This window comes from Geotrypetes seraphini, chromosome 4 (genome assembly GCF_902459505.1).
Source record: "Geotrypetes seraphini chromosome 4, aGeoSer1.1, whole genome shotgun sequence".
Classification (NCBI taxonomy): domain Eukaryota; kingdom Metazoa; phylum Chordata; class Amphibia; order Gymnophiona; family Dermophiidae; genus Geotrypetes; species Geotrypetes seraphini.
Genome location: NC_047087.1, coordinates 117162794 through 117190731, shown reverse-complemented (window position 1 = coordinate 117190731; position 27938 = coordinate 117162794). Strand labels below are relative to the sequence as shown.

At 41.3% G+C, this 27938-nt stretch overlaps 1 protein-coding gene across 9 annotated transcripts in view; it reads right to left on the bottom strand.

The window, feature by feature from the left end:
- ZBTB20 (zinc finger and BTB domain containing 20) overlaps window positions 1-27938 on the bottom strand; it is a 1614058-nt gene that overhangs the window by 1262577 nt on the left and 323543 nt on the right. For all 9 annotated transcript variants that reach the window (XM_033940835.1, XM_033940838.1, XM_033940833.1 and 6 more), the window contains one exon: window positions 19886-20006. The gene's annotated coding sequence lies outside the window, so the exon portion shown is untranslated. The remainder of the gene's footprint in view (window positions 1-19885; window positions 20007-27938) is intronic.

Below are 27938 nucleotides of genomic sequence, written 5' to 3'. Positions count from 1 at the left end.
ACAGGCTATATCGGATTTGCTGCATAGGAATAGCTACTGTGGCATTGGGTTTTTTTCTATTTTCAAAAACAAATTTAAAATCATACAATTCTAATCAGAACAGTACAGGATAAAGATAAATTCCATACAGAAAAAAGAAAGATAAACATCAACAAATAATACACATCTTTCTAGCCCACAATACTTGGAGGAGCTACCTTAATTTCAGGTCAAATATAAGAAAAATATAAACTCAGGTTCACCCGAGTTAAATCAGAACTTATACTAATTTTCTAACTCCTAATCAAGACCAGATAATATACTATTTCACAATTTCTTTTGTTTCTTTTGTTCATGAAAACTTAAAAATTGCTGGAGTTGCGTGGGATCCCAAAAAATAAATCATTTTTCCCGTTTTCTAATAATACACTTACATGTTGTGGTAGACAGACTATGCCTGCCAGGAATGTCCCAAGAGCAGTGCACAAGTCAAGTTCAGGCTCCATGCAAATACCCCCTTTTAAAGCACAATGTCAGTCATTGAATGAATTTCCTTCTGTGTCCTATAGAAGGAGTGGGAGAGCAGAACTGCAGGATTCCCATCCCCCACAGAAGCCAAGAATGATTACCAGGAAATCACTTCCTCCTGAGGGTTTGGGGCGGGGCTGCAGACTCCTTAATCTGAGAACCCAGTTCCTTGAGAGTCAGAAGCAGCAGAAACTAGGAGAGGACAGGTCACAGCGCTCAGGGCTGAGAGCTCCGAATGTCAGCCCAATTCCAGAGTCCATGGAGTGGATAGAGGCTGGTGAAGATAGGCCTCTTGGTTTGCTGGAAGACATGGACATGGAGCTGGAAGTAAACCCTGAGATGAATGCTGAGTTGCCTTGTGAAATCCAACCTATGGAATTATGCTGCATGAAAACAAAGTGACTGACTCTGTTGCTGTGAGTAATTAAAGTTTATTTTTCTAATTGCTTGCAAGTGCTGGATACTTCAAAGCCAGCTGAAGAGTAAAGAGGTTTTGTTTTGAACCGTGCAAGTACTTTGTTTTTTTTGATATTTGTTTTTACCTTTTTGGAAGTTTGTTGTTTTCCCTGGTGGGGGCAAGAGAACTGTTTTTCAGTCCCAGACAGTGGGGTTAGCCCCATGTTCATAGTGGTGGGTTAGAGGGCCAATTTTATGGCAGATTAACACCACACGGAGCACACTGTCTGGTCAGCACTCTGCTGCTGATGAAGCCAGTGTGGGCGCACTAACTTGTGCTGAAGTAGTGCAGCCCTGAAGTTTATCTTGTTTTTGAAAGTTTTTCTTTCTTTTTGCTGTTCATACATTTTGGACTGTGAATTAATGTGGACTTCTCTGTTGGGGAAATTTCCTGTTGAATGTTTTTGAACTATTTGCATTTTGATACACCCACAGAGACTGGTGGCTTATTCAGCATTGCTATATGAACATTTAGCCTATGTTAATAAGTAGAATCATCCTGACAAGCTTTCTGGTTATTTTTACTTTGAGAAATAAAGTTCAAGTTTATTTTGGAAAAGAACTTACCTGGTGCGGTGGTGTCCTTAAACTAAACGCTTTCTTATTTTACCTTGTGCTGCCCGCAGCAGCTTACAAGAGGTTTTTCTTGTACCGGTGGCCCAAGACCCATTTAAAAATCCCTGAGGCTGCCGGTTACAATGCAAATTTTAAAAGAAATTTGCTGTCAGAGCTAAAACTCTAGCGGCCTCTTTTAGCTAACAGCCCCGAAGCCCATAGAGATTTAAAGGGCTTCGGGGCTGTTGCCGCGTGGCAGCCGCTAGCATGGCTTTGTAAAAGAGGCCGTAGGTTTTAACTGAAGGAATTCTTTCCTTCGCAATTGGGTTACTCTGGAAACATCCGGGAATATTGAAACTGTATCCCCACAGAATTTAGTGCTATTTTTTAAATACAATTTCATTAACAAATTTTTGTCTGACTCACTTAAACAAGTCATCAGGAGAGTAGATCTTGTTTGGATAACACCTTGCAAGTCCTCCAAAAAATGAGTTAAATCAAATTCTGGGGTAGTCAACTGGTCTACTCCTTGATCTGTTGAAACTTTCTTTTTCTGTGGTATAAAATAAGTTTTGTATTGAAAAAGTCTCCGAATTTCCCAATCCTAGTATCTCCTTAACAATATTTCAGGAGATATCAGGTGAGTCATAGGAAAATTCACAAATCAGAGCTTTTTTGACTGGGATAAATTCTCCATGATTTCCATTTTAGAGTGAATCATGCAGGAATTTTTAACTGCAGAAGCTGAAACTTGCTACAGAGTAGATGCCTGCGTTTCAACCAATGTTAATCTTTTATCCAAAAGTTCCAAATTAGAGTCCACAATCTCAAGCTTCTTAACAACCTCCATTGAAAAATCTGTTGATTGTTTTACAACTGATCTTAAATAACCCTTCCACACTCTTATTTAATAACCAAAAATCTTTCCAAATACCTTTGGATCCTCTGAAGTTCACTGATTGTCATCACTAGATTCTAATACTGATAGTACTTTAGGTAATGATGCAAATTGTAATTTAGAATTAGTGATTTTCAGGGTTCTTCAGAAGAATCTACAGGGGCTAACATGAGCTCCTTATCATTGGATAGTGGTGGAAGGGGAGGAGTCCTATCAAGGGGACTTAACGATGCAGCTGAAATAGAAGCATGTTCTTGATTTGCTTGCAATGTAATATCACTGATGTTAAATGACGGTCCATAGGGCCGGCTATAACTGGGGTGGAACTTTTGGGTTTGGCTTTCCTTTTCCCCATTAATAAATTCAAATATAAAGTCTTACCCAAACTTTAAAAGATGATATATCCCTTCTTTACCTCCCGGCTCCAAGGGAAGCAGGGAAAATTAGACCAAAATTAAGTGCGTAACAGCTGCTGCTGATTCAGGTCCAGGAAAAGTTTCCTTTCTCCAAGTGCCCTCTCATAGCTCCACAAATTTGCAGTAGCGGCAGCTTCTTTTCACTCAGAGGAGAAAGCCCCCAATGATGTCACCAGCCGTCTCCTCCAATGCCTGTCCGATTCGGCACAAGTCCCGGTAGCAGGGAAAATTAGACCAAAATTAAGTAATAGCTGCTGCTGATTCAGGTCCAGGAAAAGTCTCTTCTCTCCAACTGCCCTCTGGTAGCTCCACCCTGTGGCTTTGTGAATGGGACTCTTTATGTGATAACCCATAGCCAGTTATGTACTGAATATTGCACTTAACTGGCTATGCATTAGCTGGTTCCACAAACCTGGAAGTTCAGTGCTGATGCCCAGGCATAGTCCAACATTAAATTTCTGGGTTTAACACTGGCGGCAATCGGCAGAACACAGATTGTTGCTGGCTGAATATAGGATCCAATATGGTTGCGTTTCAGCTAAACGCCTGCATACAGGGATAAACTTACAAAAATGTATTTTAGAAAAAGACAAAAAATTGTAAGCACATATTCCAAAAAGATAAAAATAATAAATCAAAGGGAATCATATTTCCACTCAGAAATATAACACTTCATAATTCAAATTTGTGAACAATATTTCCATTAGGAATGGTCAGAGACTCCAATGAGGTTCACTAAGACAAACGGAACAAAGCAGATGTTAGAAAAATATTCCAGTTTATGTATCCTTTCTAAAATGCCACTCTATGTTTCAGCAATGTCTGCTAGGTTAAAACATCAGCACTGTTTTACAGATTGTCTGTTAAATTAAATCCTAACTTCACTGGACTTTGTTGTTTGGTTTTGCTATTTAATTAAAAGACATGATTAAAAAAAAAATAAGCACCTACATAAGAACATTAGCGTTGCCATACTGGGATAGATCAAAGGTCCATCAAGCCCAATATCCTGTTTCCAATAATGGCCACTCCAGGTCACAAGTAACTGGCAAGATCCCAAAAGAGTAAAACAGATTTTATGATGCTTATCCTAGAAACAAAACAATATATTTTCTGAAGTCCCAAATATATTTTCCGAATATCCCAAAGGGACATTGTTGCCACTCGACAGAGCTCCGTTTCAAATTATTCGTCAGGAGCAGAGACAAATCAGTCCTTTTTTGAAGCATACACAAGTGCAATTTTTTATATTTTTCTTGGATTTGACAATAAATCCTGATGGTGTATCCAGGGCTTGGCTCAATCAACTCTGAACTGGATATGAAACAAAGCAATGGCGTCTGAGGGATATAAAATGCCCAGGAGACCTGCGAAAGACAGTGTACTCTGTGAAGTCATAACGTAGCCCGAAGGCCATTGGAGAATAAATATCAAACATGCCACATCAAAGGTTTCTTGATATGAATGAAAAATCATATTACACTCAAAATTCGAAATGGCGACAGTATCTCTTTGGGACTCAGATAAGTTTGACGGGTCTCACGGTCTCAACATTCTATTAAATCACATTTAATCTAATGATTGTTTCATGCTAAGTAAATTATTGAACCAAATCACTGGATAGTTTGGAGATTTATAACTTCATTTGTTTCCTTCTCACTGCATATCTAATATTTCTAATTATCCTCCCCCTTTTTACAAAAGCCATGTGACAATGACCCCAAGCCCCTTAAATTCCTGTGGGTTTCAGGGCTGTTACCGCAGCGGCCTGCGCTAAATGGCTTCATAAAAGAGGTCCTATGTTTGTTTTAAATACTAGTCTTTTTTATTCATGCCTCTGTTTTTAGAATACTTTATTTCGAATGTGCTTCGATTGAATTGCAGATTTATTGGTTTCAGAGCTCTTTGTTTAAAGTTAAAGCACTATTTATTACTTTGCCTTGTGAATCCAGGAACAAGACACTTTGCTTACATGAATCTTTAACTGTAAATTCTTTTGGACTAGTACACCTTGTATACATGTGATTCATCTTTTATAATGCTAAGTACATATCAAAGTATATCAAAATTAATCTAGCACAATAGGTGAACACAGCATACAAGTAACTGATAAAATCAGTTTATGTGAGCCTACTTTTGAAAATAAAAGCCTCAGTCTAAGTTAGCTGCTGTTTCTAATATATATATTACAAACATTTACAGGTTGGAGATTTACAGTCAACAAACAGCAATACAAACAGCTCCAAAGAATGTATAAACATTTCACAGAACACAAATGCAGCTTTGGTCTATGCCACACACGTAGTGTTTATTTATTTCTTCTGCACACGATCAGAGGAACAGGACTAAAAAATTTCTCCCAACAATGTTTTTTTCATAATAAAATATGAACATGAATGGATTTTTTTTTTTAACTACTTTTTCCTTAATTTTGCCATCTTATTGCAAGAGGTGTAAGGAAAGGGGAAGGTGATCAATGGTGTTTAATAGACTAAGGGCTCCTTTTACGAAGGTGCGCTAGGGTTTTTAGCGCACGCACAAAATTACCACGCGCTGTAGCCGAAAATCTACCACCTCCTTAAAAGGAGGCATTAGTGGCTAGCGCGCTCGGGAATTTAACACGCGCTATTGTGTGCGTTAAGGCCCTAGCGCACCTTTGTAAAAGAAGCCCTAAGAGGCTCAGAATCAAAAAAAAACTAAAACATTCCCCAAAAAACTGCCTAAGCCGGCACTAAAGTCAGGGTTACATCAATCAGGAGCTGCTTTGACATGCTATGGCATAACAGAAACATGGTGGAATGATGAAAACAAATGGGACACAGTACTACAGGGATACAAACTATACAGAAGAGATAGAGTAGGGCAGAAAGGTGGAGGTATTGCCCTATATGTTCAGGAAGGAGTAGAATCTGTTGAAGAGGCTACGGCGGAAAGGAAGAAGAAGCTGGAGTCCCTCTGGATCAAGCTTCCTAGACACAATGGTGCAGACACAAAAATTGGCCTTTACTATCGACCCCCAGGACAGACGGAAGAGACAGACTCAGAAATGATAGAGGAAATTAAACAAAAATGTAAGCCAGGTAATGTAATAATCATGGGAGACTTCAATTTCCCGGGGATAGACTGGAACCTGGGAACCTCGAACTGTGGCAAGGAGGCCAAGTTCCTGGAAGCTCTAGGGGATTGCTGCCTAGAACAAATGGTGAGAGAGCCAACGAGAGGAAAAGCCACCTTGGACTTGGTCCTAAATGGCATTACGGGACCGACAAAAGAAGTAGAAGTCACGGTCCCGCTGTGGACGAGCGATCACAACATGATCAACTTCAAACTTGACATCGGGAAAGGGAAACGTACCAAAACCTTAACCACGACCTTAAACTTTAAAAAGGGAAGATACGATAGCATGAGAGCTATGGTGAAACAACGGCTCAAAAATAACATGGAAAGAGTTAAAACGGTAGATCAGGCATGGTCCCTACTGAAAAATACTATCACGGAAACACAAAATCTCTACATTCTGTGGATTTCCAAAGAAAGGAAAACTAAAGGCAAAGGAGAACTGGCATGGCTTACTAGAGAAGTGAAGGAAGTCATAAAAGAAAAGGACTCTTTTAAAAAATGGAAACGCACGAAAACAACCGAAGCTTGGAACAAAGAAAGATGATCAGAAGAAATGTCACAAAGCAGTGAGGAATGCCATAAAGGACTATGAAGAGAAAATAGCGCAAGAGGCCAAAAATTTCAAGCCCTTCTTTAGATACATAAAAGGAAAAAAACACGCAAAAGAGGCAGTGGGACCGCTGGACGACCTGGGAAGAAAAGGGCACATCAAGGAAGACAAACAAATTGCAAACAGACTAAATTCCTTCTTTGTGTCTGTCTTTATGAAGGAGGACACCGCAACAATGCCAGAAGCAGTGAAAGTGTTCAAAGGAGTAATAGAGGACAGCTTCACCACAGTACAAGTGGACTTGGACCAGATATACTACCAGATCGACAAACTTAAAAGTGACAAATCCCCTGGACTGGATGGAATTCACCTGAGAGTCTTAAAAGAACTGAAGGTTGAAATTGGAGAACTATTGCAAAAACTTGCCAACCTGGCAATTAGAACTGGACAGATACTGGACGACTGGAAGATAGCGAATGTCACGCCAATTTTCAAAAAAGGATCAAGTGGAGAAACGGGCAATTACAGACCTGTGAGTCTTCCCTGGCAAGATGGTTGAAGCACTGATTAAAGATAGCATAGTCCAACACTTGGATACACACAACCTGATGAGAGCCAGTCAACATGGCTTCAGGAAAGGGAAATCATGTTTGACAAATCTACTTCAATTTTTTGAGACCGTAAACAAACAAATTGATAGTGGAGAACCGGTGGACATAATATACTTGGACTTCCAAAAAGTGTTCGACAAGGTTCACATGAAAGACTTCTCAGGAAACTACAAAGCCATGGAATAGAGGGAGATATACTAAGATGGATAGGCAAATGGCTGGAGAACAGAAAGCAGAGAGTGGGCATAAATGGGAAGTTCTCAGATTGGGAGAAAGTGACTAGCGGTGTGCCCCCGGGCTCGGTGCTTGGGCCCATCTTATTTAATATTTTCATCAATGACCTAGAAGAAGGAACATCCAGTGAGATCATCAAGTTTGCAGATGACACAAAGCTATACCGGGCAATCAGATCGCAGAAGGATAGCGAGGAACTCCAGAGTGACTTGTGTCTGTTAGAGAAATTGGTGGAGAAATGGCGCATGAAGTTAATGTGGAAAAGTGCAAAGTAATGCATTTAGGCAGAAAGAACAAGGAATACGAGTATAGAATGTCAGGTGTAACTCTGGGAAAGAGCAAACAAGAAAAGGACCCTTAAACCATCTGCACAATGTGCAGCGGCGGCAAAGAAAGCAAATAGAATGTTAGGCATGATAAAAAATGGAATCACGAGTAGATTGGAGAAAGTTATAATGCCGCTTTATAGAGCGATGGTCAGACTACACTTGGAATACTGTGTCCAACATTGGTCTCCCAACCTTAAGAAGGATATAAAACTGCTGGAGAGGGTGCAGAGACGAGCAATGAAGCTAGTAAAAAGTATAGAGAAACTGGAATACGAGGAACGACTTAAGAGACTGGGATTGTTCTCCCTTGAGAAAAGGAGACTGGGAGGGATATCTAATATCGAGGCCTTCAAAATTTGGCTGGCCCAGGCATCTCAGGCCCCACCTGTGGGCAGGATTTGAGCTGCCTGGGCCAATCAGGCCCTAAGGCCAGCCATTCAATGGATGGCTGGCCTGTTGGACGGACGGGCTTGGCACCTGTCCGTCTGACCAACGATTTTGAAGGTTTGGAGAGGGGGGTGGGGATGGGAGGGGTCATGGGGTCAGTGGGAGGTCACAGGTCAGCGGGGGGCAATCGGGGGTTCAGGGGGACCCTTGCGTCGAGGGCAGGAGGGCCTGGGATCCCTCCTGCCCATATCTTAGAGGGGGTGGGGGGGGGGTTCTCCTGGGCAGGAGGGCTTGGGCTCCCTCCTGCCCCAATCATGTCGTGGGGGGGCTTTCAGGGGTGCTGCGGGCCAGGAGGGCTTGGGCTCCCTCCTGCCCCGATAGTGTTGGGGAGTTCAGGGATGCCGCAGGGCAGGAGGGCTTGGGCACCCTCCTGCCCCGATCGTTGTCGGTGGGAGGGGAGAAGGGTGAATCGCGGCAGGGGAGATGAGCCATCTCTCCTGCCACGATCATTGCTGTAGGGAGTAGGCAGGTTGCTGGGGCCGTTGAGCTGATCTCAGCAGCCCCTTTTCGGCACTTATACCTGTTTTGACTTGGTCTAAGTCAAAACGTATAAGTGCCGACTAGGCAACCTGCCTAAAGTTTTGGTTATACCTGCTGCACGCCTAGGTCTAGGTTGGCCCACCACCCGCCCTTTCCCCTCCTCTAAAAACGCCTCTTTTCGCTCTATGCGTTTAGAGCAGGGGTGTCCAATGTCGGTCCTCGAGGGCCGCAATCCAGTCGGGTTTTCAGGATTTCCCCAATGAATATGCATTGAAAGCAGTGCATGCAAATAGATCTCATGCATATTCATTGGGGAAATCCTGAAAACCCGACTGGATTGCGGCCCTCGAGGACCGACATTGGACACCCCTGGTTTAGAGGCAGGGGAAAGGCCTAAGCTGGTTTTAGATATGTCTAAAACCAGCTTTGATTATGGGTACTTGGACGATCAGGCTTTTTGATTGTCCAAGTACCCATTTAGGCCACTTTTTAGACGTTGTTTTTTTTTTATTATGAGCCCCTTATCTTTTTAAAAATATATTAAATCCTCATAAAAATGCTAGATAATTTCGAACTGTTTTTAAATGCTAGACTGGTTTTTTTTTCCTTTCACGCTCTCAAACACTGTTTATATAAAGCCATGAATATAATTACCAATATTTCTGCTTGATAGAAGTGATATTACTATTTTCAGGGTATCAATATGGTTAACTTTATGCCATGAAAACAAGATTTTTTTTTTTTTAAAAAAAGCAACTAAACTTTTCTGTTCACTCATTTAATAGAAAGAATAAACTTGAATTTCTCAATTTTTAGTACATGGAAATCTATGTGTCTCTAATAACATATAATGGGATTACCGAACCAAAAGAGGGTAGACATAAGTTCATAGTGGACAGTAACTGAAAGAGCTTGAGATGCTTTTATATTTACATAAAATGGACTATCTAAGCAGAACTATCAGAATCTGTGGATTTCTAATCTTTGCCCATATTTCACAGGAATCAAGAGGTTTTCACTTACATTATACAACTGGTTATGGTCATATTTTTTTTTTTTTAACATTCTGTTCTTAGATTTTTACTGTAGAATTACTAAACTAACCCCCTCCTTTACAAAGCCACACTAGTGTTTTTACAGCACTGGCTATGGCGGTAACAGTTTGGATGTTCATAGGAATTCTATGAGCGTCGGCGTTGTTACCGAGGTTGCTAGTGCGGTTGTATAAATGAAGGGGCAAGTATTCTTTTGCAAGTGATGGTCTCGGGCACAGGAGTAATTAAAAGGCCTTTATTATCTCAAACGTGGTGTTGTTCATAACATATTGGGTCAGACCAAAGGTCAATCAAGCTCAAGATCCTGTTTCCAACAGTGGCCAATCCAAGTCGCAAGTAAATAGATCCCCTGTTGTCTATTTCAAGAATAAGCAGTGGCTTTTTCCAAGTAGCCTTTAATATTTATTTAATTTTAATTTTTAGTTTTTATAGTTTCAAGTTTCAAGTTTCAAGTTTATTAGGTTTTATATACCGCCTATCAAGGTTATCTAAGCGGTTTTTTTACAATCAGGTACTCAAGCATTTTTCCCTCTCTGTCCCGGTGGGCTCACAATCTATCTAACGTACCTGGGGCTGTGGAGGATTAAGTGACTTGCCCAGGGTCACAAGGAGCAGCGCGGGGTTTGAACCCACAACCCCAGGGTGCTGAGGCTGTAGATCCAACCACTGCGCCACACATAGTCTAAGTCAGGGGTAGGGAATTCCGGTCCTCGAGAACCGTATTCCAGTCAGGTTTTCAGGATTCCCCCAATGAATATGCATTGAAAGCAGTGCATGCAAATAGATCTCATGCATATTCATTGGGGAAATCCTGAAAACCCGACTGGAATACGGCTCTCGAGGACCGGAGTTCCCTACCCCTGGTCTAAGTGGTTTACAATCAGATGCTGAAACAATTTTCCCTATCTTTCCCGGTGGGATCACAATCTATCTAATGTACCTGGTTTATGGATTTTCCTCCTGGAACTTGACCAAACTCTTTTTAAACCCAGCTATACTAACTGCATTTCCAGCAATAAATTTATGCTTTCTGTGAAAAAATATTTTCTCCAATTTATAACTATATTGTGTGCCCCTAGCTTTTGTACTTTTTGTAAAAGTACACAACCAACATTGCAAGAGTATACAACCACATTGACTCATTCCATTTCACTCATTATTTAATAGACCTTTATCATATTGCCCCTCAGTCATTTCTGCTCCAGGCTGAAGGTCTTTAATCTTTCCAAAAGGGAAGTCATTCCACCCTCCTTATCATTTTGGTTGTCCTTCTCTGTCCCTTTTCTAGTTACATTACGGCAATTATATTAGAAATGCTATTCATGTTTTAAATGTAGATATCCTGGAACATCAACATTTAAACCTCCAAAATGTCTAAAGTGCAATCTCAGAGCAGGTCAGAGCTAAACGTTGATGCAGCAATAATACAGAAAATGGCCAGAAGCATGTTGGGGCAGTCTGGAAGCTTGTCATGGGAGGTACAGTTATTTTACGTCTTCCGCCAATTCTGGGTAGCTTCAATGTGCAGGTAATGGCAAATAAAATTTCAGGACTTACATCAGCTATGAAGGATGAATAAATGCAACTGCAGCTTGTCTTTGTGACTGCTTATTTGGGTGAGTGTAAAAGAACTGATAAAAGAGTCTGTGAGCCTGACAGGTTTGTCCATCTTCAACCCCTATTGGTCCCACTTAAGCCACTAGCTCTCCAGAGCCCTGCTACTACCCTTCTTGTCCTGTCTGTCCCCATATACTCCTCCCCTGACACCCTTTCCCATATTCATGTGTAATCCGCTTCCACATTCATTCTTGCCCCTGCCCTAATCTTGTCCCACTCTGTCAATGTCTGCCCCACCACCTCTCACTCCCTAGCCCCAAATGCAGTCTGTGTCTGTACCAGAATGTGTATACAAGTGAAGTGGTGTTGTCTGTGAGTACACAGACATGTTGTCTGTGCTGCTCCACAATGGAGTTGCCTTTTTTTCCTTTGTATTTTTTGTTTCAAAAGAGAAAACCATTCAAAAAATGACAAACCAGCACTTGGACATTTTAATCGCCAAAACATTCAAGCACTGATTTTCAAAACTAATTTTTTTAGACATATTGCAGGGCATTCACCCTTCAGGACATCTAAATGTTAAGGGAACATGTAAGAGGTGTAGTTTGGGTGGGATTTGAGAAGGCTTAGCACTTGCATGTCTTGCAGGGATAATCAAAGATGTTTCAAGGTGTCCAGGGCGTCATTTAGGTGTTCGGAGTTAGAACGGTTATAAAAGCAAATAAGAGTGAAAAAAGATACCCAAACTGATCAGATGACCACAGGAGAGATAAAAGTATGCCCTCCACACTTCCCCAGTGATCACTGACCACCCCCCCAGATGTTGATGGAACAGTATATATCTGTGACTCAAGAACAGCAGCACCTGGTATGGGAAAGTCTTGTAGAGCAGCTCAGAGATGTCTTAAGTAGTCTGGTGGTAGTAGACTAGTGAACCATTGAGAGGAAGACCCAGGCCTATAAGCCTCTCTACCCACTACATTTGTGGTGGAAATTGTGAGACCCCTAAAACTCACCCAAAACCTACTGTACTAGTGATATCTGCAGCTACATGGGCTATTGGGGTAGTACACAGATGGGTATAGTAGGTTTTTGGGGGGTTTTGGAGGGCTCTCTATACACTAAAAGAGAGTTCTGGTGAAATATGTACCTGGCATCCTTTATGTGACGTTCACAGCAGTGACCCCTAAGGTGCCCCACTGCTTTGTTGGCATGTCTGTGTAGTCATTCCATTAAGATGATTACAAATAAATACATTTAAAAAAAAAAAAAAGCTGCTGGCCCCATCCATGTCCAAATGGTCTTGATTTGGACGTTTTGAACATGGACAGATTTGTATTAAAAAATGCCCAAAAATCCTAAGGGCCAAGCCGTCTAAATAGGTCATTAAATTTTATTTTATTTTTTTTAATTTGAATGTCTAGCATTTCGAAAATGGATGTTTCCTTGTCTCGACATTTGGACGTCTTGCAGGATATGTCCAAAGTCAAACTTAGGCGTACTATCAAAAATGCCTTTCCACGTCTCAGCCTATATGTTGATGGTGGGAGTTGTAGACCACGAGCTGTCAGAATGTCTGAGTTGTTCGGGCCATGCTGCAAAAGGTACACTGGGAGGAAAACAAGGCCAACAGGCCACATGTTTATTGCAGGAAATATAGGCCCAGAACTCAGTTGCTTGACATCACTGAAGAGCAGTGCAAAGGGCAGTGTCTCTCAAACTTTCTCGAGCCGGGGCACACTAAAAGTAGTGACCACGGCTTGAGGCACCCAGAAGTGCGCGGACGTCTCTGTGATGACATCACGTATGTGCGTGACATCATCACGTCGATGTCTGCGCATGTGCAGAGACCCTCCAGATGGGCCCTTAGAAGCCAGTAGGGGGTGCCATCAGGGAAGAGGGCCAGAGAGCAGGAGAGACACTGGCGCCAGCTGATTGCCTACAGCTGTGGTTCTCAACTACTTCAAGCTAAGTACCCCCTAAGTCTAACAAATATCAACTGAGTACCCCAACCACAGACCTCTCTAGGCCCACCAAAGCTCTGCTCCAGATCCCATCCCCTTTACTAAGTGTAATGCAATTTTTTCCATTCATTTTTCATATACACACAATATACACAGCAGATATAAATTCTCAAAACTGACACATTTCAAACACTATATTGAAAATAAAATCATTTTACCTACCGGCGATCCTCTGCAGGCTGCTGTAATTAGCTTTAAAGGGGAAGCCAGGGGGAAGCTAGAGGTCACTAGAGAGAAGGGGGAAACATGTAGGCCTTCGGCGAATTGGGCAGCGCTGGTGCTGTACCATGTAGGGAAGTCAGCTGGCAGGCACCTCTCTTCCTCCTCAGTGTGCCATGACACACTTGGAATCTCAGAAGGCACACTAGTGTGCCTTGGTACATAGTTTCAACAAGGCAGCCTTTCACCATCTCTGCCAACAGAGACCCTCCTCCTCACCACTACTCACAGGGGACAACCAGTGTCTATCTACCTCTAAGTCACCTCTGCACTAACCTCTCTCACCACTGGCACTTTCCACCACAGACCTCAGACAGTCAGCCATCTGTTTGTGCATTACACAGTTCCTCATGGCCCGTCACACACACACACTGCTAACTACATTGCATTCTTCCAGAACCAGCAGCAGAGACAACATACAATGATCCAATTCCATGAGGTTACCCATTTTCTCTCTGTCCTCAGTATCATCAACTGCACCCAAGTGACTGTCAGCATCCCACTCCAGAGAGAAAGAGCTCATCTACTGCAACACTCTCCCAATATGCAAGTAATGTGTAATGCATAAGGGGGATCACTGTCTCCTTCCCATGATTCCTCAGATCCTGCCACAATTCCTACATCCTGGCACATGGGGATATATGTCTGCTTTGAGAGTGGAGACATCACTGGTGGCTGGTGCCTATCTTTAGGCTTATGATTTAGCAAATTTGAATAATTTTGTGCCATTTTAATTTACTTACTGTTCCCATTTCTGGATCATTTATAAATATGTTAAAAAGCAGCATTCCCAGTAAAGTTCCATGGGACTTTCAATTATTCAGCTTTTTCCACTGTGAAAATTGACCATTTAGTTCTATGGTGTTTTTGTTTTTTTTAAATCTTTTAACCATTTCTTAATCTGCAAAAGAACATTGACTTCTTTATCCCTTGACTTTTTGATTTCTCTTGGCTAAATCCACATTGGTTTTGTCCCATTAAACCAGGGCTATTTCTATGCTTATATAATAATGTTTCAACAATTTTGCCCTGCACTATAGTTTTTACCATTTTGCCCAGTACTGTATTTCCTGGATCACATGGAACCCTTTCTGAAAACTGATATTGTGTTGGACACCTTCCAATCTGCAGGTACTGTACATGATTTTAATGATAGGATAAGTTCCTTCAGTACTCTCAAGAGCATACCATCTGGTCTAGGTGATATACTATTCTTTAGTTTGCCAATTTGCTTTATTACATATCCTTTTAGTCAAGCCTTTTCATTTTATTAATAATCGGTCAGGTGTGTATTGTGTTTTCCATCCATGGACACAATCCTACCTTGTAAATTTATGTTCATACTCGGCAATGCATCTCATCTTCTTAAGTCATGAATATAGTCCTGTTAGCAAGAACAAATAAATCTTGCCAAATGGAGTTGCAAAGCTATCTATAATCACCCTTCTGTTCCTCCTTCTGGTGGGCCCATCATCAATATAGGATATGAATACTACATCACTCCTGTTTTAACAACATAGAACACCCTATTAGTTTCATCTCTTCTGAACATACATGCCTTCTTCAACCATGAACCAGGCAATTACTTTAAATAATTGCTGCCCACAAAGAATTATACTTGTTAAGTTTGCCATTGACAATATTTCTTTCCCATGTGGTTCTTTTTTTCATCATTTGGTCCAATTCAGTGTATTTACAACTCCATAATAAAAGTTCATACAAGCCAAGCAATATGCACACGCACACACACACACACACAAACATTCTTTCCGGAAGTACCACACTACTTCCTGATCTTCTTTAATCACAGTACTCTGTTACTCCTGTTATGCCTGACTGCCATGTCTATCCCATCCAACAATGCTATTCACTGCCAGAACCTCTGCTCTCCTCCTGTGGTTTGAGAAGAACTGATTAGCACTTTGCATAATTAACCTGATTAGCACTGTGCATAATCAAACTGATTAGCACTTTGCATAATTAAAGAGAAATAATAAACAGCAAGCTGCATTAGGTAACAGCAAAATCTCAAGTACCACTAACCTATCTGGTTTGTAACAAGACTAGTTTGCAAAACTGCCTCTCAACTTTATTCAAATCTTGGCTAAAAGCCCACCTGTTGACACTGCTTTTAACTGAGATGTTTCTTTCCTTTCTTCCTATTTACCCTCTGTGCATGCTTTTCTTTCTAGTTACCTTCTGTAACTCACTCAAACCAGGACAATTATTTTGAAAACTTGGAAACCTGTTACACAATATACCAGAAAACTCAATAGCCTAAAAATTAAACTGTCTCACTTCTCACACAGAGTCACCAGCCCTAATCAAAGTATGCGTTCTAATTTCTGAGCCATTTTCTGTTCATCTACCCCCCCCAAAAAAAAGAAATTCTGCATATATAATAATTCCTAATGATGGAACTCATAGCAGCTCTGGGAAAGAAGCCAGTCCTTAGTTTTATATGTAAATATTTTTAAAAATCATATACACATACATATGTATACATATATCACTACAACACATATAGAGTCAGGTCAGTGTTCAAAAGTACTGTCAAAAATAGGCATTTTTGAAAATTCCTAACATATATTTAGGTAAAAGTGTTCACATTGTTCTACACAGGTGTACTTTTACCTACATATGAACAGTAGATGTGTGCCCAAGAAGTGAGATTAGGTCAGGGAAGGCAATAACACAGGTGATTATGAATTTTTAAAACTGCATTCATTGGGCTGCCCAGAGATAATACCCTCAGAAAAATCAGGTACAAATCTCCGCAGGTACATTTTTTTCCCAGGGCACTAATCAAAGTAAAACTACATGTATAGTTTTGCTTTGAACCTTGGTGCAAACCCTACAAGTCAAAAGTACCCATAGTGTTTGCAACATTGCAGTCAATTTGGTTGTTGGCCCTAATAAAATATATATATGTGTTATGTAGATACATACACATGCAGATGATGTAAAACTTATTGAAGGTGTAATAAGAGAATACATGAGACTCGGTGGTTGCTGGCAATGTACTACAGAGCCATGGAAGAGATGGATGGAATACAGAATGGTGCAGATTTGTGGAACCACAGGAAGACACACACTTGGAGGGGGAAGGGGCATGGAAGATGAGTTGGGTCAGGTTGATGGGGGATGGAGGGATTAAAGTACTATGGGCTAGATTCACTAAGCAAAGCGATCGTGAACTGATCGGTTTGCAAGCCCTTTGCGACCCGATTTCCCTCCGACCCGATTCACTAACATGTGTACTGATCTGATCCCGATCAATACACAAGTTGCATGCAAATGAGTGGAATCGGCATGCAAAGTAGGAAGGACGCGATTCACTAAACTTTCTTCTGGCACACCGACTGGCTGGTCGATCAAAAAACTAGCGACTGGTGAGGGCTCTCTGCCCCGATTCTCCTGCTCTGGCCGCCCTGCTCTCTGCCCCAACTCTCCAGCCCTGTCCAGCCCCGACTCACCTGCCCTGCTCAGCCCCGACTCACCTGCCCTTCCCCACAGTATAAGCCCGTGGTTTTAACCCGCAGTTTTAAAGCGGGTTAAAACCACGGGCTCGCAAAGTAAAAAGTAAAAAAAACTCAGTCAAATAGTTAAAAAAAGCTCTGCCGGGCACGAAGAGCCAGCGCATGCACAGACCATCTACAGTCAAGGAAGATGGTCTGCACATGCTCAAGGATCGCTCTCCAGCGATCTGTGCAGTCTGAAGGGGGAGTGCCAACAATCACCTCCATTTGCATGCAGGCCTTTAGTGAATTTGTCGGCTTGCATGCAATCAGACACGGATATCAGGTTAGTGAAACTAGCCCTATGTTTATACAAAAAAGGGTGGCAAATATCTGGCATATACTATAGCTGCTGGGGTCAGGCTATGGAGGAGACCATTTAGCTGGTATGTATATGTATACATATGACACACACATCACATAGAAAAAAATCAAAACGATGTAGAGTTTTTAAAATGTATCCTAAATTTAAGAATGTAAGAAATTATCTATTAAAATGTGAAGATCTTTTTATGCAGTCTTGAATTTTTGCTTCATAAAATCCACCTGCCTCTTTGGTTAAACTAAATATTTCTTCCATCAAATGACTCTCTTTATTAGACAGCATCTAATTTGCATGCATTTACATACAATTTAACGGCAAGCTTCTGAGAACAAAGACATGGTTCTTGCATTGTGGGGAAGGACAATGCTCAAAAAAGGAAGGTGTAAGCCAGTTTGCTCAGTGCCCATATGTGTTCTTTGTTCCACAAATACCAGGGAGGTTTTTTTTCTAAACACGTCAGTTAAAAAGTAAGAGAGACTATCTTATCGAACACTGAAAAACGATATAGTGAACACAGTTTACAGACTATATGTACCATATAAGCAAAGTGAATACAATCAATAAGTTCAGTTTTTACAGCATCTTTTAATGTCCTCATCTTTTTCTTCCAAATCAAGCATTATACCTCTGAAAAATACACTGCAACACTTTCTTTATAATAATATTTTTTAAGTAATATGGTTGCATGCTATTGAATATTGTTAACAATAAACAAAGGCAAAATACTCTGAAGCATATCTAATAACTGACTAGTCCCAGCTTTAATCCACTGTTGTTCACTCACGTATTGTATTATCTCCCATCCAAAACACACCCTTGACCGGTTCACAGTCATAAGAGCGCGAGACAAATGCTCGCCGACATTTGAGAGCGGACAATTGAGAGCAAGACTTCAGCGTGCCGCTCTAAAAGCATATTTTAAAGTGGGGGGTGTGGAGGGGGAACCTTCCACTTTACTTAATAGTGTTGGCGCTGCCCTTGGGGGTGGTTTTGGGGGGTTGTCACCCCCTCATTATACAGAAAACTTAACTTTTCCCTGAAAAAATAGGTAAAAAGTTAAGTTTTCTGTATAATGTGGGGGGTAACACCCCCTACGCCCCCCAACACAGCAGCGCAAACAGTATTAAGTAAAGTAGGGGGGGGTTCCCCCCACGCCCCCCCCCCCCGTCGGAGCCCTTTAAAATAAGCTTTTAGAGCGGCGCGCTGAAGTCTTGCACTCAACTGTCTGCTCTGAAATGTCGGCGCACGTTTATCTCGCACGCATTTTTCCCGTCACCCCCTTGACCTCATAAAACATATTTTACATGTTAGGTGAAAAAAATAAAGATAAACCAAAACCCCTCTTTTCCATCAAAGATTCCAGAGGAAAGAGGCATAGGAATTAGCAAGACTTTGGGGGTCTTTTGCTAAGATGCGCTAGCCGATTTAGATTGCGCTATATATTAGCGTGCGCTAAATGCTAACGCACCCATTATATTCTATGGACGCGTTATCATTTAGCGTGTGCTAAATTGTCTAGCACGCCTTAGTAAAAGATCCCCTTTGTTTCTAAACAATTTTTCCAGCCACATTTGCATTTTACCAGCCGTGGTTACATGATGATGAAATTTACTTAAAAAAGGCGTATCCTTTTGAGAAGTGTAGGACGCTAGGACTCGAGCATGAGTCAGAGAATGACACGGTGACAAAATCCATCACCGTTTCCATCCCCGTGGATAACCGTGGGAAATAACCCCATGTCATTTTCTAGTGTCTATTTTAACCTCAGTCCTTCTACACCAGCATTCTTCAAAGCAAAGCTTGTGGGTTAATGGTTGTGGCCATTCATACTCTGATTCTTATGTGAGCCAAGGATAATGAAACCATTGTGACATCACTGATGTGATTGGCTCTTAGGCACTGGTGGAATGAGGCATTATGACATCACAATATCTGCTCTGGATACCAGAGACTGTCATTCTGTAGTGTCTATCTCAACTTCAATCCTTCTACACCAGCATTCTTCAAAGCAAAGCTAGTGGGTCAGTGGTTGTGGCCATTCATATTCTGATTCTTCCCTCTCTCCTTAAAGAATGACATGAAGATGGTTTCCCGCGGTTATCCACGGGGACGGGAACGGTGATGAATTTTGTCACCGTGTCATTTATCTTGGGCAGGCATTAAGGAGGGGAGTTATCAACACGGACTACCATTAAAATGGGTTGTTTTATCACAAGGAATGCTATTTTAGCGAAAAAGTCTCTTTGCATAAAATGGGATTCTGTGCTAAAATAGTACAACTTATTGTAAAATAGCTTATCTTAACTAGCCCACATTGATAACTTCCTTCCTAAGGACCTCTTTTACTAAGCTGCAAAAGAGGTTCCTACCGTGGCCCAGGGCACAAAATGCTCTGACGCTGCTCCGATGCTCATAGAATTCCTATGAGCATTGGAGCCACGTCGGAGCATTTAGCGCTGCAGGTTGCAGTAGAAACCTCTATCGTGGCTTAGTAAAAGGGGGGGGGAGGGGTGTACATTTCCATCATAACTGGCACACTTGCTCCCATGGATCCCAGGAGTAAAAGCAAACTTTGGATACTTACAACAATGCACCAAAAGAACAGGACACAACACTGTGAAAGAAGCCCAGCACTTCAGAAACACACTTCCAGTTGCTTCTTCGAAGTATATCAAGTTAACTTTTCAGCACCTAGATGAGAGTATCTGCAGTGGGAAAAGCATAGTGAACACATTATTATTTATTATTGACAGATTAAAGAGAATAGTTATGAAGGCAATGGAAAGAAATATTATACAGAAAATATGAGCAGAATAAGAAACTCAACAATTGTGTGTTTCTAGTTCCCATATGCTCACCATCAGACCACTATGCATGCATTCAGTATTCTCTTACTGGATCTGAACCCAACAGGATACTTTCAGCCAGTCGGGTTTTCATAATGTCCACAATGAATATACATAAAATAGATTAACATAAAGTGGAAGCAGTGCATGTAAATTTATCTCATGGATATTATAGCAGAGATAAGGGCTTAGAGAAGTTGCAGAAGAGAGCACCACAGGATACAGGTACTTTAGAGACAATTCCTCCAGGCAGTCTGGACTCCAATACCAGAGGTGGGAGCAGTCAATAGTCTCTTAGGCTCAGGAACCAATCCCAGAGGGGCAGTGACTCAGCAGCTGATAAGGAGAAAGGTACTGAGGGTGAGGTAGGACCGTTTACCTAGGATCATAATCTAAACTAGAGCCCAGCAGGCAGGAAAGGGGGGGAGGGGGAAGAGCTTTCACTTTAAGGACAGGTCCCAAGGGATTCTGAAGAGGCGGTAGAAATAGAATCTGCAGGAGAACTACACCAACCAGACAGGAGATAACAAGGTCCTGAAGAACACTATTATTCCTATGTAAAGGAGGCCTTTAGGGAGGTTTTGCAATGATGTGCAGTGACCATAGGATTCTATATAGGGCACCTAAAATTGGGCACCAATATTTATGCGCTGATACAAGATATATGCCCAACTAAATTGGCTGATTAGTACCAATAATTTGGTACTGATTGGCACCAATTTGAATTTTGCACACATCTTGCTATGCCTAAATCTCATAGCACACACCTCAAAAGGGGGCAGGGCCTTGAAAGGTACATGGGCAGGTCAGGGGGCGTTTCTAAAATTTGCATGCGGTGTTACAGAATTCCGAGAATGTGCACAAGGAATTAAGCCTGCTTTCAACAGGTATGAGTTCTGGCAACCAAATCTGGGCACCAAAAATTGAGCCTCATGGCTGGTCTATAATGAGCACTCATCTTTGTGTGCCCATTATAGAATATTTGGAAAACCACAGGAGAATCTGCCTTCACACAAGTGAACAGCAAGAAAACACAACAAAGGTAACCAATTGGTGCTCAGTCTCTTTTTATTGTATTGGACTCAACACGATCGTGTTTCAGCCCAAGAGAGCCTGCCTCAGGAGTCTTATGATTAGATCGTAATAGAAGATGTACCAAAACTCATATTCTTTCACTCTTCATGAGAAATAGCACTCCTTGTGAAACCAGCGTTAACCAGCCTCGAGTGCTGATTTGTTTGTGTGTCATTTAATGAACCTAGTCCTGAATGTTGCAAACGCTTCCTGACCTTTACCTTACCTAATATTTACTGAAGAAAGGATAGAAGGAAAGGCTGAAACTCCCAACTTCTGCAGTTACTGTTCTAGAATTTCATTTTTAAGATTCCATTTCAGATTTATAAGAGCTTGAAGGGATTACAGTTAAAGACTTAGGGATAAACCCCAGCTAAGGAACTGCTATGAACTTTGTAGAAATGGAAAGTGAAGGGAAGTGATGAGTGATGAGCAGGATGAGAATCTTCCGAACGAAATTGAGGTACAAGATATGAACCTGCAAGTAAAAAGGGAGATGGCGATCTTGGGTGTATGTCTAGACTATAGTCTCTCAATGGGGAAACTGGTTCTCAGGGGGGGATATTCACAACTTCTGACACTCTATCGATTGATGCCGATGCTCCTTCCATATGATTTTCGATCAGTGGTATAGGCTTTAATCCTGGCACAGTTAGATTACTGTAATGTGCTCTACCTCGGATTGGTAAAGCAAATGATGAACTCTGCAGCGAGGTTGATCTCGGAAATCCCACGTGGCGAGCACATTACTCCGGTGCTCAAACAATTGCACTGGCTCCCAGTGGTCCAAAGGGTCTTCTTTAAGGTGTATCAGAGTTTGTATGGACTTGTTCCATTGAATTTTCAATCTCTGTGGGAGGTATAACAATTGAGATATTTGAGGTCTGAAGGTACAACGAGATTGACCTCAAGGATGGAGAATACTGTTCGGTATGCTAAATCAAGAATAGCAATGATGTCCGTGGCATGAGTAAAATTATGGAATCTCCTCCCTGGTATCCTGAGGACCTGTTTAGATCGGTCACAGTTTAAGAAAATGTGTATGTAGAGGCTTTCCTTTGAAGTTATGCTGAAGGGAGATACCTAAAGAGGAATCTTATTATGGCCTGTGTCTTAGATTTATTGAGAATTGATAATATGGAATTTTATTGCAGGTTTTTTGTAACTTTTAGTGAGCTAAACGTAGTGTATTTAAAATATTGTTGTTTGTTGTTTTCTGAATTATTGCATTGAAAGTATTGTTATGTATATTATCCTCTGAACCACTGTGAATGTTTTAAATTGTAAATTGCTTAGTTATAGGTGGTTAAGGAATTTTAGAAATAAATAATACTGCAAGTTTCGACTAGGATTCAATGTGGGTTACAATAAGATTTATGATCAGAGGATATAAACACTGAATGAAAGTTAGGTGGGTAGAATGCTAAGTTTAAGTTATAGGTTTAAGGAGAAAAGGTGAATCTTTAGCCTTTTCCTGAAGATGTAGTATGTGTAAGTTTGTCACAGGTGGCGAGGGAGGTCATTCCATATCTTGGGTCCCTGGTATGCAAAAGTGGTTTCATCCAGTTTCTTCCAAAGTACACGTGAAGGGGTTGGAGAAGGCTAGTTTGTACTGCTGATGAGATTCTCTCTCTCTCTCTTTTTTTAAAATTTTGTACTGGAAGCAATGGAGCATTGAGTGGGATGCACAAAGCTCCAGGCCACCTGGCAAAGAAAGCCAGGTTGGAAGAAATTTTCTTTTGCTAGGCTATGTTCAGCACAATAGCATGAAAATCATATGCAATGCTAATTGTGTGTAGAGTAGCCCAATAAAAGAGGGGAAGAACTGTGCTTGGCACCTGCTCAGAAGACCAAAGCAGTAGGCACAGCTCCCCCCTCCCCATCTTTCCTGTCACACTCATTCTGTCTCTTGCTGCCACTGCTCTTCCCTGCTGGCTCATCTGATTGGGGCTCTGGAGCTCCGATCATATGAGCCAGCAGGAGAAGCTCCAAACAACTGTGCCAGCCAGACTTACGAGTGCTGCTCAACTGTTTATAGCTCTGATATCCCTGTGCCAGCTCAGGTGATCAGTGGCTCCAATGAGCCTTGCCAGCTAAGCTGATCGTAGCTCCCCCTGCTGGCTCAGCTGATTGTGCTCTGAAACAGGGAGAACAGGGCTGCCGGCTCTGCCGTGACTTTCTTTTTTTTTAAAAAAATAGCTGCCGTCGTGCATGTGTTATATGAGTGTGTGTCCCGCACCTATGTTTGGTACACTCGTACAACACACGCACAACAGCTACCAGCAGCAACAGACCTGCTGTAAAAAATTCCCCAGTAAGAGGTGGGTGTTCCCTTCTCTTCCCTTTTGAGCATTACAAAAGATTGCTCATTTAAATACCAATGAGCTCCTTGTAATGCATTGCATAGGGTTCTCGGTGACTGCTACCGTTATTGGTAGAAGCCCCAGAGAACCCTTTTGTGCATCGGAAGCAAAGCTTCCGTGAAAGTAAGACTGTTTTGCACAGAAAGCTTTTGAGCATCTCAATCTAAGTGACTTGCCCAGAGTCACATGGAGCTGCAGTGGGAATTGATTCACAGGCCATGGCACTAATCATTAGGCTCCCACTACTAAAGATAAGGGTTTATACAGCCAGGCCCAGATGCCTGGAAAATAAAACCACTATAGCCCAGAAAAAGGGGAGTGTATTTATTTATTTATTGGAGGGGAGGTGTTCCTCTTTCTTTTGTAGACTGAGCAGCACTTAAAGACCCAAAGGAAGCCCATGGACTGGAGTGGATTAAATAGTACACCTGTGGGAACCCTTTTTGGAAAGAACATTTGTATGTTGGCCTTGCACTACAACAGAAAACCACCTTCTAATGACTGGGCTGTGTTTCAGGACAGTTTGGAAAAGAGTGTGAGAAACTTGCTGTTCATGAACTGACCCTGTATTGATTATTGAAAGGAAAGTGAATATTCATACCAATATTAAGAGGTCCATATGTTATGTTATATTTTGTTTCTGCACCCGAGGGAGAGAGAGCAAGAGCATCTTGAAGACCGTGAAGCCCACAACCCTTGGAGTAAAACACAGATGAGTACTGTCTACAGGTGACAATTTGTACTGTGGATATCCTGAAAATATAACTGGCTGGATGTGTTCAGAGGATTGGATCGAGGACCCTTGCTCTGTCTTCCACCATCAATTACTATGTGATTACAGTAGAAATAAGAAACAAAGCATCACTTTTACACTCTTACCACTTTCTCACTGTGAAACAAAAGAACTATGAACCTTAAAAATGATATAAAAGTCTTTGGTTCTTTTATATTTCAGAACTTATGTATTTAGAAGTCTTTAGTACCATCATAAATATGATTATTTACTTGCTGTTGGATGTGTGTGGGATGAGGGGTGGTAAAAAAAGAGAGGAAAATCAACCTTCTACATGGCAAATTGATTTTCTGTGGAATGTGGTGGAAAATCAGCCCTTAGAATACTGGACCAGATTTTGATGTAGGTATTAGGATCAACAGACCAGCAGCTTAAAATAAATAAAACACACAAAAAAATAAAGCTGGATTGTTTTGAAAGTAATGCTAGCAGGCTCTTTTCTTTTTTGAGGAAACAGAGACCACACAGCAAGAGAACTGTACTTTAAATAACATGCATCCTTTTGGATTTCATTACTATGAGATTATAGATATCCTGGGGATGAAGTATCACATATTGTGCTTTAAAATACGGCACATGTGGTTCCGCTTCATAAAATTGAAAGAAAGGAGGATGTGGGACTACAGGCCGCTTGGGTTGACCTCAATGGAACTGCTGCTATAATAGAGGACAGTGCTGTTTCTGATCCAATTTCATTATAGGATCCCAGGTAGTTTGATTTCTCAGAGGAATTGGATCAATTATTTTGAATGGGAAGATGGTGTAAAAGTTTTTTTTCCTTTTTCTATCAGTGAAAGACCCTGGGGTCCGTTTACTAAACTGCGATAAGCACTAATACGGCTTGCCACAGTTTAAAATGCCTTTCTGCAGAGTATGTTCAGGCATCCCATTGTAATTTTAACATCTGCACAAGGTCATGCAATAAAAAATTAAAAAAATTTTTTTAGCACAGAGAGCACAGGAAATGGTTGCAAAGTAGTCACATGTTGCACTAATTGATCAGTGTACTGTAGTTATATTGCATGGGTCCATATCGCCTAGCTGTAGGGGCTTACACACTAATGGGCAAGCACTAATAGGGCACATGGGAAATACTCATATTTGGGCTACTGCAGGCCGCATTTTAGCACTGCTTTGTAAAAGGATCCCTAAGTCTCTGGATTTTGGAGTTGTATTTTAAAAGTCTAGGAGCTTGAACATAAGAATTGCCGCTGCTGGGTCAGACCAGTGGTCCATCATGCCCAGCAGTCCGCTCACGCGGCGGCCCTCTGGTCAAAGACCAGTGCCCTAACTGAGACTAGCCCTATCGGCATATGTCCTTGTTCAGCAGGAATTTGTCTAACTTTGTCTCGAATCCCTGGAGGGTGTTTTCCCTTATGACAGACTCCGGAAGAATGTTCCAGTTTTCTACCACTCTCTGGGTGAAGAAGAACTTCCTTACGTTTGTACAGAATCTATCCCCTTTTGTTCTTTTGTTTTGTGAATTGCAGGCCCAAAGGCTTAAAGAGGATCTTGTGATCCTTTTAGCAAAACTGGATCTGTGAAAGTCTACCATAGGTCAAAAAAGCCATGTGCTGCCTTACAAAATAAACATGAATGTTGAAGCACTACTGCATATTGAAAAAGCTCCCTTTTTTGGATTAGAAGTGGCCCATCACAAAACAAGTTTGATTCTCCGAAGAGGTGATATAATTCCACAAATTTTAAACTATAGAGAACATTTTTGGATTTTCACTTTAGATTCTGTGGTGGTTATTTTAGAAGCCCTATTCTTGTTTTGAATGTGTGAAACAGGTATTTAGATGCATTCCTATCACAAAGCACGATTATATAAAGCCAGGATGTGGAGGTCTAACACTTTAGTATGGATATCAAATTAAATTTTGTTTTGTGATTTTTTTTTTTGTGTGTGGAATATATTTGCTCTGATGCTTTCAAATTGACAAGAACATGTACTGTAGACTGACTGTGGGAGTGATTTTGACCATTTAAAATGATAATCTTTCAACTGTCATGTAAGTCAGAATATTTTTCTCTGATGGCTATCAACTATCCCTGATACAATATTGAAGCACGGTCCCATGTTATCATAGGGGTTGGATGGAATGCAAACGTACTTGAGATAAGTGAATATTTTATTTTCAAATAGAATCATTCTCTGAAAGCGTGCACCATTGGAGACATGCAAGATAATTTACCTGATATCTAATTTCACCAGCCGTTGTCCATGGGAGCTTTTAGGTATTTTGGAATGAGATCCATGTATTACCAATTGGGAGTTTGTTCTCAAGTTCCCCAGGATATTCTGTGATTGGTTCATAGACAAAACCGCCGAAGACAAAGGCACGCGCCGACAGCTGAGCGCAAGACGGAAGCGCGCGCCAAAGAAAATGACTGTTTTAAAAAGCTCCGATGGGGGGTTTTGTTGGGGAACCCCCCCCCACTTTACTTATTACAGATCGCGGCGGCGTTGTGGGGGGTTTGGGGGGTTGTAACCGCCCTCATTATACTGGAAACTTAACTGTTTCCCTATTTTTTTAGGGAAAAAGTGAAGTTTTCAGTAAAATGTGGGGGGTTACAACCACAACACGGCGCGATCTGTATAAAGTAAAGTGGTGGGTTCCCCCCCCCACACACCCTGTCGGAGCCCTTTAAAACAGTCATTTTCTTCGGTGCGCGCCTCCGCGTTGCGCTCAGTTGTCTGCGCGCGCCTTTGTCCCGGCGCGCTTTTGACCTGACACCTCTGTGATTATAGCTGGTTTACTGGCAACATGTTATTGTTGAAAAACTGAAAGATTTTTAAAAAATTTTTGTGATCCACTATTATGAATTGAAATAGCGGGCTACAAATTTTAAATAATAATAATATGCTGGCTTCCCCCTCCCACCACCTTTTACAAAACCAAGGAAGCAGTTTGTAGCACAGACCAGCATGCTGAATGTTCTGCGTTGCACCTGAATGCTCATAGGACTTTTACGCTGGCCTGTGCTAAAAACTGCTTTTGCGGTTTTGTAAAAAAAAAAAAAAAGGGGGGGGGGGGAAGGTGGTTAATCAATGTGGAAAAATTTTAAATTATGATAGTGCTTTCATTATTTCCTTATTGGATATCACTATTTCCATCATGGACAACTGTATTTTGACGTTTCTATACATTAAGGCCCTCTTTTACTAAGGTGCGCTAATCGATTTTAGCATGTGCTTAACGCTAATGTGTGCATGTTAGTCTATGGACCTATTAGCGTTTAGCGCGCGCTAATCGGTTAAAGAGGGGGTAAAAATCAATAGCCAGAAATACAGTTCCAAAAACATGCTTGTAATCCAAAACACTCATATATCAAAGCAAATTTCCCCCTAAGAAATAATGGAAATTCCACAACCCCAAAATTTTAATACAAAATACTGTATGTACTTGTATTGCAAGATCTTGCTTGGACAGTATATCAAGTTAAAATTTAATAAAAATGTTTTGCTTGTCTTGCAAAACACTTGCAAACCAAGTTACTTGCAATCCAAGGTTTTACTGTACTTTTTTTTATACTTTTTTAAAAATTGCCATTCTA